The 12779-nt window shown below is 41.0% G+C and overlaps 1 protein-coding gene across 1 annotated transcript in view; it reads right to left on the bottom strand.

Moving 5' to 3' along the window:
* Positions 1-2705, bottom strand: part of fbln2 (fibulin 2) — a 68845-nt gene extending 66140 nt beyond the window's left edge. Inside the window, exons 1-2 of the mRNA XM_070959730.1 lie at positions 2662-2705; positions 1680-1848 (exon numbers count right to left, since the gene is read on the bottom strand). The gene's annotated coding sequence lies outside the window, so the exon portion shown is untranslated. The remainder of the gene's footprint in view (positions 1-1679; positions 1849-2661) is intronic.
* Between the last annotated feature and the right edge of the window lie 10074 nt (positions 2706-12779).

The raw sequence follows: 12779 nt of genomic DNA, 5'->3' as shown, positions 1-12779 counted from the left end.
GTCCCTTCTGCTCCACACTGTGACAGAATTTAAAACGCTGACATATCTCTTTGTCAAAATGTATTTGCACAGATATGAAATATCATCAAAGACACTGAGCATAGTTTCCCATGGCAATGGACACTGGCTCTGTTCCTTGGCTGACATTCATGAGTTTCTATGAAGTGCTGAATTTAACACTGATTTGTCACAAATGGTGCTGTCAGAAGTCAGCAAATATGCTCTAAATAAGGACAGTTATTCACATCATCATCTGAGAATAACTTTCAAAGCTTGGAAGTAGTTAACCTGTGTGACTCAGAGGTGTATCTTGTTAAGAATTGCTTTTCTTATCTTTCCCATGCCTCATGTAATACAAAAGAAGCCAAACAAATCAACAACTTGACACCTTGCCCCTAGAAAATGACACTAAGAAGGCTACATTGTTCTAGCCTATTTATGGACTAATAACTATTAATGTTTAAGCATTTCAGAAGGAGACAAATGATTTTGTTTGTTATTAACCTTCTAATGTTTCAGGTTTCCCAACCACCAAACTGAATTTCCTTGGCGTGGCAAAAAGTACATGTAAAACAGTTGTGTTTGGTTACAAAAGCCTCAACAAGCTCTATCATAAAGCCTTTGTTGTGAAGCTTCTCAGACCACTCTCAGGCTGGTTTTGATATTTTACAGTTTCAGGGCCAAGCAGTTTGAACCACAAAATACTGCATGAAGCAGAGAAAAAGAAGAGGATTTGAGTAGTTTGGCATTTCTTGCCCTAAACTTTCAGAGTTTCTGTGACAGCCTACTTGGGTGGATGACTGGCCCAAGCGCACCCCAAAGGTCTTCTGTCACTCAACTGAGCTCATTTCTAACCTGAGAAGTGAGGATCACAGAAGTGATAAAGGCTGGCAAGGCAAGGCTGCAGAAGACTGCAAAGGGAGAGAGTATGCAGGCGGTGTTTCCCAGAGCAGTGAGAGATGGGGGATTCCTCGGGTTTCTCTCTTCCTGCACACACACTCAGCTGATCTCTAAACAGTCTGATGCCATACAGCTCTGCCCACACGGACAAAAATCAGAGGATTCTCTAAAGGCTTCACTTTTGAAAAAGAACTGCTACAGGGCAGCTACTCAGAAACACCTTTGTATCACAGAAAAGACGATCTAACCTAACTTTTTTTCTGGAGTACATGTGTGCAGATCATTATATGCAGTGATACATTAAAGATGCAATGAACTGCAGTCAAAATCGTTTTAAATGTATCATTATGTATTATAGACAATCTGTAACGACACGAATATTACATTAACTCTTTTTTAAAGTCTGTTGAGGTTTCCGTGCTGTTGTCACACCTGTTAGCAGCATAAAAACATTTTTCTCTGAGTTACTGATCGCAACAGTTGACAACAGATCAGACAAAACAAACTAAACACACACTGTGCGTCTCCTTCTGCAACCTGTCACCTCTCTCCACCTGATCACTGGAAAAACTATCAAACTTGACCACTGACTGCAGTCAACAGTGCGAACAATGAAGTCTCAATGAAAGTAAAGTTAGAAAAGAAGTCATCCGTATTTAGCGAAGTTCTTACCACAACATCCACGGATTAAAGTGTGTGTTTGAGGCAGGCGGACAGAGTGTCGCTAAAAAGCTGCGGTTTAACGAGTGAAGCAGTTTGCAGACACCGGTTTGTGTTACCTTGTCGTTAGGGACTGATGGGCTGGAGAGCCGCCGGCTGCCGGTCCTCCGTGCGCCGCAAGTGTGATCCTTCAGAGCATCGCAGCGCTGCTGGGACCAGGCGGCCAGCAGGCGGAGGGGGAGGTGCGAAACGGTGCCCAGCTGGAGACTCAGGAGGAGATCCCACCTGCTGGCAGGGCCGGTGGTACACCCAGTTATGTGACCCAAATAATGTAGGACCCTCAGATTGATCAGAGCGGCCCACAGAATCACATAAGAATTGGTTTTGATTGGAGTTTTTCTTGAGCCAGAAAGTTACTAAAAAGGGCATGTTAGATGTAAAGAAAAAGCATGTTTTTATCAGTGGAAGAAAAGACACAATGTTCACAAAAGACTGGAAGGAAAAGCACAATCTGATGTCAGCGTGTTGGTGTTCCTACAACATCAGAATTCTGTTGCTCTTGGACCATCACTACAACTAACCCATCACACTGCTTTGATGCCAAAGCTTTGAAAAAGACCAGAAACATATGAACAGGGGAGAAATTAGCCTTTCAAACACATGGTTAACGTAGTGAAAGGGTCTATTTGAATCCAAACCATGATCATTTCCTAAACCTAAACACATAGTGTTGATGACTAAACCTAACTAAGTAGCATTAGTGCCTAAACCTAACTAAACTGAAAACTTAAACCAATAGGTTTATTAAGTCTAAAAATACAAGTCAAGAAATCAAAGCAATGATCCTGATGGAACATTAATTATGATGCTGTAGGAACTACACCAGCAGGGTGACACCAGATTAACCCTCTGGGTCACACCTACAAATCAGTAAATTATGAGACCAACCAGAACTGCTGTGTCATTCACAACAGCCTGGCCACAAGTTTGGGGAATCTGGAGAAGCCAGAAAGCCATTACTACTGTAGCTTAGCGTATCATAGGAACGGGGCAAGGTGAAACAGCTAGTGTGGCTCTGTCCAAAGTTAAAAATATGCCTACCTGCACCTTTAAAGCTGATTCACACACTGTATCTCAACTGTTGTGTCCACTCACATATAACACGAAATGTTGTGGTTGATGACAGTTATGTGTTGTAACGGAACAGTGAAGTCACCACTGCTCGGCAATGTCCTGCATGCTCTTTACCAACAGTTACAACCAAACCAGAAAAATGGACTTGGGAAACTTCCATAGACTGCTGCTCTAACCAGAAAAGGCAGAATTTATGCTAGTCATGGGGCAACCAATATTTCCAAACACTGAAGAATCTGTGAAACTGTGTTTTTCTTCTTAAAATTCCACATAAACCACTGTGGTCAACTACTTTGAACTCACATAATGTTTATATCTGTCCAAAAGGTAAGATAAACTTGGTTGAGGTTATTATTCCACTATATTTGTACTCTCACATTAAGTTTATTGAGGTATATAGGCATATTGTATAACCAGAGTTACTGTGCTGCTGCACTCTCTTATATTTCCTTTAGAGCCATGTTGTTGGGCCCCAGGGTAAACTTTAGCTGCTGTCCATGGCTGTGTTTTAAGGATCTCACATGTACCTTTAAAATGGAAGGCTGTAACCTTGGCTAAACAAGAACCTTGCTCTTACATCATTCCTCATGCAGCTGTCTGTCAGTGTCCTGCCAGTTGCAGTCCATGCATGACACAAGGCCATAGGCTATCTCAACTAAGCACTCATGAAAAACAGAGCTCCTTCAAATACAGACTTGTTTTTGATTACCTGTTTGAGCCCTACTCCCTGGAGAGATAAATATGTATGTCATTCCATGTCTTTGAATTCACATGTGGTAAAGTAATTATTCATCTTCAGTTCATTTTCATATGCTTCTTTCTATTAGATGGAGCATGATGGTGCAACAGCAAATGGCCAAAGTCTAAGCAACTTTACAACTTTAGACCAATCTTGTGTCTCCCTGACACCCCTTCCTTTATTTGAAGCTGCCCCTTTGGAGGGCATCGTAAATTTGGCCAAACACAGCACATCCAGAGGACATCTGAGTTCAAAGAGTGTAAAGAGTGTGAGAGTTGTTTGGCATAAATGTGGCATGCTCCATGTTTGAAAGGACTCATCACTCATCATGTTGGAGCGCAGTGACCTGATCAGCAGTCTGGACCCCTCCCGGCAGCCGTATAAAGGTCCTAATGAGGAGCTGTCGGGGCCTGGGGTGAAGTGGTGGTCGGTGCTGTGATAAACAGATCGGCTCTGATCACAGATACAATCACTGCCAGAGGAGAGGGCCAGCTTTCAACTAGAGATGAGAGATGAGGTAAAACAATAGAGAGGGCTCACATTCAAAGTGTTCAAGGCTGGGTCAGTGGAAGGACATGTCATAACTTGCTTGTAGGCCTACATTTTTTCATTTAATCTGCAGTACTGTGGGCCAGCTGCCTTATTTTTCACATATAAAAATATACTGGGCTGTGACAGCGGGGCTCCCTGGAGTTAAGTGCTGTTTTGTCTGAAGTTGCACAAATGACATAGTGTAGGATAACAAGATCAGAGAGGGAGTTGCCATGGTGTAGTGAACAAACTTGGATTTTGCATGCGCATAACAGGATCAGGCTCAGCCCTGCTATAAAACACTGAGGGGGACTTGACAACGCATGGGTGAGATTTGTGGAATCCCAGTGTGATCTCCGGGGAAAGCCGTCAAACAGAGACAAGGCTTTGAAATAGCAGGGGAGGCTTCAGGGAGTCAGGCTTCATGTGTGGGGTCAATGGGGAGCATCTTGCTCAAGACTTCCTCTTGTATGGTTTCTTGAAGAAAGGCTTGTCAGGGGCCTCACAGATGGCTTGGACATCATCTCTGGGGCCATTTTGTGTACCACTTGGAAATTGGCCGCAAGTCATGTATCCGTACCGTCTATAAGGTGAGCGACACACATCTGTAATTGTGTGAGGACCGCTCAGGGTGAGTATCAGTTCAACACATTTCTAACAAAATTCAACAAAGACAAGAAGTCAAAGTCAAGTCAAGAAAAAGTCAACGGAAAAATGGAACATTCTTAAGATAACCTTTGTTTCTAGTTTTGGCTCAACACTGAGATACTATCACTGTCTTCTCCCAAACAGCTGCAGCCTGAGGAAAGTGAGACCATGGGCAAGATGTACTCAATGATATTCACCTAATGAGCAGCTGGAATAAATGTTTAGCTCCCAAATAAAGTTTTCAAAATACACAGGCCGTATTAGTCAACAGAAAACTGCATAGCAAGATTGACAAGATGCATAAAATGGGACCTCAAAAGGTTTATCAGTTTTACGAGTCTTATCAGTCTTATGAAACTCAGGAACTTAGGGGAAGAACTCTTAGAGGCTATGTGCCAGGAGGTTATTATGTCATCCTCCAAGGTCTCAAAAGAGATGCTATCATATCTTATGAATTAAAACAATATATAGTGGTCACCTTTCAGACTCGCTAAATTATAGATAAGGTCCTCAGAACTATGCAGATGTACTGTAGGCATCAGATTTTCTGGTCAGACTCCACTGCTTTCATCATAATGACTCTTCCCTCATTGAGGCATGACCCTTTGCTTTGTCCATGGCGGTAAATTGACCACAACTGTGTACAACTATGTTTGTATATTTGTTGTGATGTTTGTTTCTTACTTCTTAGTTATGGCAGTTCATTCTTGGGCTTTGGAAAATTAAAAAAAGTTATGTACATTGGTCCCCCAACTCTGACACCAGAAAGCTGCAGGGAGGGATGATGTTGTACACCATCTGATGATGCGAAATACACTCTTTTTTGAAGCATACCAAGGCCTTTATTGCAATAGACATAACATTTCTTTGTCCCGTCACGTCATGTCATGTGTTTGTGTGCCTCCTGTTGACTAACTAGCTATTGTCTACTTAAGCTTCAGTATATCCTTGTTCTGCTTGTTTTTTCACTGTAAATGCTGAACTTTTGCCGGAACAACACACAAAAGGCAGGATGGGGCACATTAGCCACCTAATGATGCAGGCACCGCATTACACAGGGTCACAAGTCACATACAACATGCCACCTCCATTTGCTGAGCAGTTCACACACAGGTCACCAATATCCTGTTTGGCTGCAGCTGAAATGATTATCATGCAAATGATCTTCACATCCTGTCCTTTACATATGTATCAACTGTGCTGTTTAAAGGCAGGACACCGCTTACAATGCACCATGTTAGGTAGCTGTATCATAATGCAATGTACAACTCTGCTCATGTCTCCACTTATGAATTTTGTTTTGTTTTTGAATGTCACTATTTAATCGTGAGAGGAAATAAACTACAGGAAAACACAATGAAGATATTTAATTTCTGGAATGTTCTTGCTCCAGTCAGTGTGTTGCTGGTGAAAACATTTTGGTGAATAAATGCATGAAATTACTTCCAGACTAACTATATTCAGACTGTAATGTGTATTGAAAGTATAAATAGAATATTTCTGGAACATTTTTTGCCATCACTGACTGACTGGGAGAATAAAGAGTTTGGAAATATCTGCCTCTCTGTGATCGACAGTGATATGTGGCAGCATGTTGCAATTAACTTCTGGCACCAGTTCAACTGCAAATTCTTATTTCCTGCAGAACACAGGACACTATATATCCTCTGGGTTTACTATATACAGGAAATGTGAATACCTGGTCAAAGATTAAATGCAGAATCACTGACTCTTTGTGGTAAAAGCACAGAAACAAACCTACTTCTGCAAAAAGATATTTTAGTCTCTATTGCAGGACCTCATAGACTTGAAAGAGTGACCATCACATGGGTCTAAATCTACAGGGTTATGTGTGCGACCCTGCAGTGATTTGCAGGACAAAAGTGAATTCTGACGAGAGAAGGGAAGTGGGAGGTGTTGTGGTCTGGAATCTCCATTAGTCCAGCACTGTAGGGGACAGAACGGCCCTGCCCCATGTCACTGATCCTCTTAACACTGGGTCAGGTAACCAAGGGCCCTTTTAAAAGCAAATGCAAAGCACACAGTCAGTGGACTGTTTTATAAGAATAATATATGCTGAGATCAAGACTTAGATATTTACATATGAGTTTGTTTTTGTCGTCCTGTGAGTTGTTTGTGTGTGTTTTCCTCTCTACCGCTGTGTCTGCAGTGGAGGTGTGGCCTGGCCGTGCTGCGGGCAGACAGCGCACCTGAGGCTGACTCCACTAATGTGGCCTGCACTTAAGCAGCATGGTGGCTTCGCCTCACTGCCAGATTGTCCACACTTCGTGCCTTGACTTTTCAGCCATTTAGTCCTTTGTGCTCATAGTGTCCTTAGAGTGTCCTAGCTTGTTTCCTAGTTGCTATGGTGCGGATCTCGATTTGTTTCTTGGTGTGTGTGTTTTCTTAGTACAGCTTCCTCAGTTTGTGTCCTACCTTAGTTAGTCTGACTTTAGAGCTTGTCTTTTCCTACCCGCTCGACACGGAGTAGTAGACAGTTTAGTTTAGGGCTGAATTTGTGTTTTCTTATTTGTCGGGTTTGTTTTGGTTGTATTTTGTAATTATCTAGTTTGATTGTAATAAACCGTTTGTGTTTGAACGGCTCCCTTTGTTCTCGTGCTGTTTTCTGCCTTTTTGGATCAAAATCTAAAATACTTAGACTCACTAGTCTTAACACCACTACATGCTGTGTTTCATCTGCCTCCAGAGAATGGGCTGCACATTCAACAGCATTACGGCCCAAGTTAACTCAAAACTGTTACCTGAGCGGATAAACAAAAGCTTTATGCCATGATACATTTTTTGCCTCGGGTTGATGTGTTATACACAATGGAATTAAACCTCCCAGTTAGATTAATTAACAGTGACTCACCAAACCAAATCTGAACCAATTTGGCTGAATACAAGTTGCCAAATTGGGCAAACAAGCGTCATAATGCCTCATCTGTGTTTTTCAGAGTGTCAGCTTCTCTTAATTACTGGCTGACCTGTCTTGTTTGGCAGCACAGTGTGTTTGGACGGAGCAGGGCAAGAGAGGAGTGGGGCTTTGACAGACATGTGCTCTACTGCCTGTGCCAGTCAACAGGATGCTAGCGACTTTTATCTTCCATGCTCTCATTGAGATTAATAGCATGTTACTGACTACTGAGGAATAAACAAATGGCTGAATGAATGATGGAATTATGCATTCCTTTCCCATTACATAGTTATTTGATCCATTGTTAATGCAGCTTTAAAACATTTCTTGGCAAAAGTAGCGAGAAGTTTATGTTTTCCATGTGTGACAAGTTTTCAATTGTTGGTAGATTTCTTTGGAGCCTTCGTTATAATACATTTCCTATATGCTCATGTGCATTGAAAAAGAAACATCCGGGCTTACACAGTGTAACTGATGATGCAGTCACTGTTGTTAGATAGTGATTCTTTCCCTAGATTGTAAAATAGCAATTTAAAGAGATATTTCATTTTAAATTCATGAAACTGACATGTCTGCATCAACTCGCTATACTCTCTATGTCATGTTGCATCCTGTATGTCTGAAACACAGAGGTAATGGAGTGTGTGACCTTGTCTTATCTAAAAACTTAGTTCCACCTGGTATTTTAACTGAAAAGGATCCTTCTCTATATTAGTGATTGTTTTGCTGAATGCAACTATTCACACCCATTCAGTTAATCAGCTTCTGATTTCATGAAATATGCATGGACTACCAGCAGGTGCTCGGCAGGGAGCTTTGGTTTCCAGGGGATGTTGCTTGATGCAGAGGAGGCATCCAGATTACGCATTGCTCCAAATTGGCTCCCTGTGTGTTCAGTGTTCTACACTGCAGAAAAAAGGCTGTTGTGGCATTACCGCTTAAAAGTTTCACATTGTAAAACTCTGAAATCAAGAGCTACACATTACCTCAAATGTTCCATCTCCCCTTTAACTGTAGTGGTTCTGAAGGCTCCCTGCAGCACCAATTCAATGCCATGTGTTGACAAGAAGATGCATTCCTGTCATGAGCTGATGAATGGACCCTCAGGTAAAGTGAATGTCCACAGCCTCTGTTGTCATCTCCCTTTGCGGTGATATAAGTCAATGCTAAGCCTACGGACAGAGACAGACTTTTAACATGAAAACAGCAACAACACCTGAATTAGATTCTGCTGTTCCTTCTCTCAGCAAAGTTTCTGGATGCAAAAAAAAAAAAAACACTACTGCAATGTGGAACAGTTCATCATGTCAACACTTGGACCTTTACTTTGAGTCAAAAGGATGATGTGTAAAAAGTTGGACAAGCTCTGTAAATGTTAGATATGATCCTGTCTGCTTTGGAAAATTCCTTCTCTCAGTTTTCAGAATGCTCATCCAATTATTTTAATCTGTACTTTACAGATAATGCATGTAAACAACAGTATTGAGCAGTGACATTGATTTGCTAAAAGCGGCTGAAGCCCACATGTTAAAAAACATAAAGCTTTGTCGTTTTGGCTCATTTGTAAAGAACTGTTTGCTTTTGCCAGCATGTCTTTTTTTTCCCTCCCATCATTTAACAGCATTATAAGAGCTATTCAAATGAGTAGCCCTTGAACTCTGCAAATGTCAATCCAATCAACAGTCACACTGAATGTCGACAGTGCGCCAATGTTTTATGCAGCCCCTAATGCAGGCAGTGATTGTGTATAAAATAGGACAACGAATCTCCTCCCATATGGTCAGCAGATCCACATGAGCCAGGCTCAAGCACTACACCTCTGTCTGCCAAAGGGGATCCAGCAGGAACTACAGGGAGAAACCATAACATATCCTCTTCAAACTGCTATTGTTCTTGTCAAGAGTCATGTTATTACACCACCATGTGATGTTGCATCACTTTTTTCTAGGCAGTACAACACCAAGTCCCTAAAGAAGAATTGGGAGGTATTCTGCATATCATTTTTTTTTTCAAACTGTTTAGGAATGCATGGTGTAAAGTTTGGAGTCTTTCAATGAAACCCAATGGGCCACATCGGTTCTGCCTGACTGCTCCCATAGGCCAGTGTAGGTCTGTGTTCAGCTTAATGATGCGTGAAATTCGCATAGCTGTCCTGAGTCATCCCAGATGAACAGAAGTACCGACAAACTGGCTGTGAGATGCCTGCTCAAAAACATATGTCTGACTGTACTAATTCCATTACATTTAAGGACTGTTTGTGATCAATGAGAATTCAAAACATGTTAATGTAATGTATTTGCTCCAGGACATTCAAACATGATGATAAAAAAGGCTTTTAGATGACATAATGCAACCCCAGGCAGCCATACGGGAGGTTCTCAGCTGTGAGGCACTAAAACACAAAACATCTGCTTGTGTCTGTAACTGGAATGAATCTTTGTTGTCTCTGCAGGATTAGATAGATGTGAGTCTTGGTCTAGTGCTGTGAAAACTTAGTGAAGCTAATAATACACCAGACATTTTTATGATATGAGCAAATTAACAACATATTCATCTGACCAACACTATCACTTCTGAAGAGTCAACTTGTTAATTACAGAGCAGTTCCCCCCCAAAAACAAAAAACAACATATATTTCTACTTATCTCTTAGAATCTAGCTATGCAGAACATTTTAGTTATATGCATCCAGGTTTGAAAAAAGAAAAGACAGTCATTCAGAAATGTGTGGTGGTGACATTGTTCAAGCCTCTGAAAACGTGGCTTCACATATTAAATATTCAACACTAAATGTGAAACATTAAAAAGTAAAAGTTTGTAATAAAAAAAGTATTATGTATTAAGTCAGTAAAAATGCATTAGAAGGACCACGTGAGTGTGGTTTTTTCAGATTAAATTACCATGGCATCTCCCAGGCAGCATGAACACATAACCCATCAAATGTTCGGGGTCCGGAGGGAAACAGATTCACACAACAAGTGTGATTCCAAAAGTTTTTAGTTGTTAATAATGCTATGGTGAAGGAATAAAAAGGCTGTGAAGGCACATTGTACAATCCTCATAACCTTGACTTATTTTGAGTTCATCTTTTATGAAACCTTTTTTTTTTTTTGGTCAGATTTAGTGACCAAATGATTTGCTTAGTAAAACAAAGGTGAAGTATTTCATGAAAACTCACAATGTTAACAGGGTAGAGCACTGAAAACAGTCACAAGCCAACCAACCAAACACACTGACTTCCAGTCAACTCCTGTCTCAAAACTTGCCTCAGTTTTTTTTCTGTTTGGTCAGACAGTGACCTTCATCAAGACTAATTAGTTTAACTGCCAGTTATGTCCCATATTGCAATCCAGTGGCCTATAAACATTAGTGAGTGGTTTGGCACAAAGTGCACTGGAGTAAGAAGCAGAAAATAATGCCCCCTCGTCTGTTTAGAGAATTGATGTTGAATCAAGTCTGATTTGAAGTGTTCCATCAAGAACTGTCAGAGTTTGATTAACATATTGCTAAATTCTGACTTGTGCAAAGAAATTGGTGACATCACTTTTTTTTTTTTTTATAACTGAGACTGATCCACTTTAAACCAAGAGCATAGACCAAACAAAAACACACACACAAAAAAACCTCTCATGGGAAAACTGTTTGGATGTCCTTCCTTTTTTCTTGTCATTCTTAAATAACAATGTCCCGTTTATTCTGGATAATCAACAGACTTCAGTGCGGACAGATTTCATTGGGACTATTTCTTTCAGAGAAAGTAGTTCCAATTTGGCATTTGGAAACAAGATGCCTTTGAATCACTGTACAAGGAGCACACACAGGAACACACACAATGGAACACCAGGGTTGCATCTGGGCCTCAGTCACTGTGGCCTGAGTGTCAGTGGTGTCGGAGGCAAGAGCCCAGGGCAAAGTGCCAACCATGTGGTACATTATGGGGAGAGTTTTATATTTAACTCATGTCACTCTAGTTTGGTGAGGCCAGCTTGGCAGCACTGAGTATCTGAGACTATTTAAAACATTATGCATTGGCTGTAAAACCCTACAAATCACACTGTACATTTGTACAAAGAATCACCCAATAAAATTCAAGAGTAATGAGGTCTGGTCTTGTTAAAGGCAACGTGGGCTTAAAGGAGACCAACGGTCTCGACATTGATGTGTTTCAGCACCAGATTCAAAGCCTTTCCCAGGGCTTCATGGCTGAATGAAACTGCTTGTTCTGCTGGGGCAGGGCCGATGACAGCACTGCGGTGACCAAGGTTATTTAAACATACAGGACATGGCTTAACTGTCATCTACATGTGTATATCTTTGTATTAGTCCAGTTCAGTTGCCTTTATCTGCATAGTAGCTAGACTAGTGTGTTGCAAAATAATGTTATGATAAGTGGTTGTGCAAAAAAACAAGGTGGGAACCCAGAGGTGCAGACAACACAACACAAAAAAGGCTGAACTTATTGCACAAAATAAAGGCAACCAAAATCTACTAATCCAAAAAACAAAAGTGATACCAGGAAGACAACAAACTTTTAACAAACAGGATAAACAAGGACGAGACCTGGGGCCCATTGCACAAAACTAGGATTAAGACATCGAGGATAAGTGACTGAGCTGAGTTCAAGTAGCGCACAAATACCCACTCACTGCTCCGCTGAAACCATCACAATTACAATCCAAATAGTTGATTAACATCTCCGAAAACATAGCTGTACTCTGATTATGAATCAGTTGAAATTGTAAGTGAAATTGTGTAAATGTAACTCCATCAGACTGTATAACTCCTTGTTATACCATGGTCTGGGTGAATACTCGATTCTGATTGGCTGCAGGGTGTCCGTTAAAAAGTGTTGTAGGACACCCATAAAAAAAGTTCCGGTCAAATGACCTGATTGTTCTAAATTATTGCGCTGGCTCAAACGCTAGTTGGTAACAGAAACTGTCTTGCTTACCTTACTTACTTACTCGCTTGATACAGAGTGAATGGTAAATAATATTTCTAAAAACGATTTAGGATAGACTTACTCGCTTGATACACATTTAATGATCAGAGTGAATGGTGGATAATATTTCTTGCAATAAAAACGATTTAGGAAACTATCTGTGGACTTTGATTCTTTGAAACAAAATGTCGCATCATCCTCTGGATACACACAAGCGGTAAGAGGTGCACTTGCCCTCTGAAATGATACTTTGTATCACGTAACATAACGTTAAGCAATCCTCTCACTTCCCTCCACTGATTAGGTCTA

The sequence above is a fragment of the Chaetodon trifascialis genome, chromosome 3 (assembly GCF_039877785.1).
Source record: "Chaetodon trifascialis isolate fChaTrf1 chromosome 3, fChaTrf1.hap1, whole genome shotgun sequence".
In the NCBI taxonomy this organism is placed as follows: domain Eukaryota; kingdom Metazoa; phylum Chordata; class Actinopteri; order Chaetodontiformes; family Chaetodontidae; genus Chaetodon; species Chaetodon trifascialis.
Note: the sequence above shows the minus strand (reverse complement) of the source record. Positions and strands in the feature narration are given on the sequence as shown.